This window comes from Rhagoletis pomonella, unplaced genomic scaffold, assembly GCF_013731165.1.
Source record: "Rhagoletis pomonella isolate Grant_MI unplaced genomic scaffold, Rhpom_1.0 Rhpom_scaffold_00007, whole genome shotgun sequence".
NCBI classification, from domain to species: Eukaryota; Metazoa; Arthropoda; class Insecta; order Diptera; family Tephritidae; genus Rhagoletis; species Rhagoletis pomonella.
This window is the reverse complement of record NW_023458561.1, coordinates 37881417-37885025: the sequence shown is the minus strand read 5'-3', so window position 1 is coordinate 37885025 and position 3609 is coordinate 37881417.

Below are 3609 nucleotides of genomic sequence, written 5' to 3'. Positions count from 1 at the left end.
AAATAAAAAAAAGTTCAATATCCAAGTTATATATAGGCCGATTTTGCTGGTTTTTAATATATGTTTTTATAATATATACTGTTTATGTAAGAAGAAACATTTTTCCCAAAAATGGTCTCGTTAGGTGGCGCCAGGGTCGAGATATTTTGAAAAACCGTATTTATGCTCTGATTTGCTTCACATTTAACATGTTTAGTTGAAACGTTGTAGGACATAGATTTGCGAAAAATCAAACCGCTGGTGGCGCTGATGTCATAATAAAAAGTTCGTTTGATATAAAATGCATGTTTTCTTCCCGTTAAAAATTCTTTCAAGACCAATATCAACAAAACTTTTTCAATGGAAATTTTAGTAACGTAACAGTTACATTTCATAACTTGGAACATTAGCCTTAAACATGTCCAATATTACTACGAAAGCCTTTCTACAAATAGTCTTGCCCAATTCGCAGAGTTTTGCAATGTTGTAATCGCAGTCAAAATCAACCTCTGTTTTTTGTAACGTCACGCCAGGGCGTAAGACTGCTTTTACACAGTTTAAGTATTGAATTCAAGTCACGCCAGGGTGTAATTTTACTAATAGGAGCGTTCCTTATCTCCCAGAAATAGTCGGAAAAAGTCCGAAGTAGTCAGATTTAGTCCAAAAAGCGTGCCTAAACTCGGAAATGACAGCAAAAATGAGAGAGCAACACTCGGTGAGAGCGACTCTCATCAGTCCGAAGTAGTCAGATTTAGTCAGAAGAATTTTTTCTGGCAAAATCCTGAAAAGTGTCAAACTCAACTGAATTTAAATTAACGGAAATTAAAGAATACGCAAAAAGTGATAATAATCTAAAAAGTAAAAAAAGTGAATTGAAATTGGAAGGAGGCAAAAAACAATTGATATAGTAAGTGTTTATTGTGCTTGTGCTTGTGTGAATGTGTTTTGTACATACATTTCCATTCTTATTTGACGTTAGCTTTGTTGTTGCCATTCATTCGGGATTCTTAGGACTTATCGATATAATAATCGATATTTTTATCGGTTTTGTTAGCGATATTTTCATCGATTTCGCTATCGAAATTTGTATCGAATTTGTAATCGATATTTTTAATGATTTTTTATCGATAGTGCTATCTATATTTTTATCGATTTTATTTTCGATATTGTTATCGATTTTGTTATCGATTATTTGTCGATTTTGTTATCGATATCTTTTATAAATTTCGTAATCGATATTTTCATCGATATTTTTTATCGATTTTGCTACCAATATTATCGATTTTGCTTTCGAAATTTTTGTCGAATTTGTCATCGATTTTGTTATCGTTATTTTAATCGGTTTTATTATCGATATTTTGTTGGATGTTACTATCGATTTTGTTATCGATAGAGTATAAAGATAAAAATGAAGATAAAGGAAAACAGAATAACAAATGTAATTAGAACAAACAGGGGTAGAGGTAGGGATCTAGAAAGAAAAAAGACAAAAAATATAACCTTAAGCAAAGGCAGATGTATGTATGTATGCACTAACTTTTTTTATGAACATCCTTTTGAAATGATGTATTTATGTTTATAAATTTAATATAAATACTTGGTAATTTCCATATTTAGTAGCTATATTTTTGTGATTTTTTTCGTATTTTTTTTTTTTTGATTAATTAAGTTAAATTTTGTAGCAGAATAGCCAATTAGCAGCGCTTATTGTAGGTGAATCTCTGTGCTTGCCTTTGTCTGACATTTCACGATAATTTAATCAGTGCCCGCTGAGTAATTGCTACATTCAATTTGGATTTATTTGCGAGCATAGAAGACATACAGTCGGCGTCATTTTTGCTGTTAATAGTCTTTTTGGTTTGGTGCCCTTAAGTGTTGACCACTGAATGACGAATTGTTGCTATGAGGAAATAGATGATTTATAAAAAGGAATAGGAAGGTGGTCGTATGTATACAGGGTGCAGCAATAAGGTGGACGTTTTTATTGCAATGTGTGAGATTGGAAACTGTAAACGTGGTTACAGAAATGCAAAGACGTTTAGAATGTCGAATGTGGTTATATCCAAGACACCATTCTCATTTCTGGATTCCAAACAAAATCGAACTATCGTACAAAGATTTCTGAACGAAAGATCGAAGACGAAGGAAGAATCTAAAACTACACTGTTTTCGTGGAATCCGCATATCAAACCGGTGTTGGGGTGGCAGCTAATTAACCCGCTTAGAGCCAATTTATCTTTCACTCGTTCTCAGCAAATTCACCGATCAAAAGGCTCCAGAGAGAGTGCAGTCAGGCGGGTCTCTGGTGGTGATTGATCACATGATATGGTATTTATAGATGAGAGTTCATGAATGTGGATATTGTCCATAGTCGACTCGGCGTTGTTGTTATGTTATAAACAAAGTTTTTGCTCGTTTTCGGCCCTTTTTCTGCTTCTTTATTTGGGAGTGTAATATCGAAATAGTGTTCGTACTAAGGACTGTTTTTCGCTCACATAATTCGTCGTCTATCGCTTATGCGAAGAGGAGGCTTCAACCTTCTGGTAGCGCGAAAGCCTTCGCCAGGTCCAATACTGGTGATATAAGTAATCATAGAGTTAAGTATTATGAAGGCGCCGTGTATTTTATAGAAGCCATATCGATACATAGTTAGGCTTTGTTGGCACGTAAAGTACCGGATTTACAAAGTGTCCCCTCGAAAGAAAAAGGAAGAATTTCTGTAGAATAAACTAGTTCTTTGCATTGACACTGTTGTTGTTGCTATATTACACTTCTGTGGCTGAAGGCTACTTTGTTATAATGCAATCAAATTTAAGAATATCATTAAATTAATTTAGGCAGAGTAGGAGGTTAAGCAGCATAAGCAGGACATGAGCTTTGGATCTCCTTCTTATTCATTTCCTTTAATCCCAAGTGGGACATAGGGCATCTACTACGCCTGCGCCCCATACGGTTCTGTTTCTGGCAATCGCTTTGATCTCATAGCAGCTTAATCCGAATCGCTTCGCCTCTCGATAAACTGTTCCTCACCGCATTTCGTGCAGTTTTCCGGGAGGCCTCCATTTGCCGATTAGATGATTCGATTCCAAGGCTTTCTTTAAAATATTACAATCTTCTTTGCGCAAAGCGTGGCACATCCATTTCAATTTCTGTCTTTGGACACAAATGTCAGGGGGATCCAAATGTCAGGAGGCTTTTCTGAGCAACTCCTTGCCAAAATATTAGTATTTCAAGACATACGGAAACATGTAGGTCATACATCTGATAATGCAGCAACCTTCTAAAGATTCCAGGCACCCACTGCTGCCGTAAGCACGATGAGAAGTTTAGCCGTTGGCACATAAAAGGTTCATCCGACAAAAGCCGCTAAACTCGATAGCTCCAGCAAGCCTCGGAGTACCCAGTACATATGTTATCCTCTTATGCCAAATCCGCCGTGGGTGTCAATAAAAACCCGTCGCCTTCAACGCCGTTGGGAACAACAAACACGATATTTGGGTAATGCTGAGAGTAGGGTTCAAGGGTAGTTCGATATAAACTTTTTACGCTCAGCAAATAGCCCGCATATTTTGTAGTCTAACGAAAAGTTATGGATAAAAAGTCTTTTAACCATTTAGGTATAAACATTTC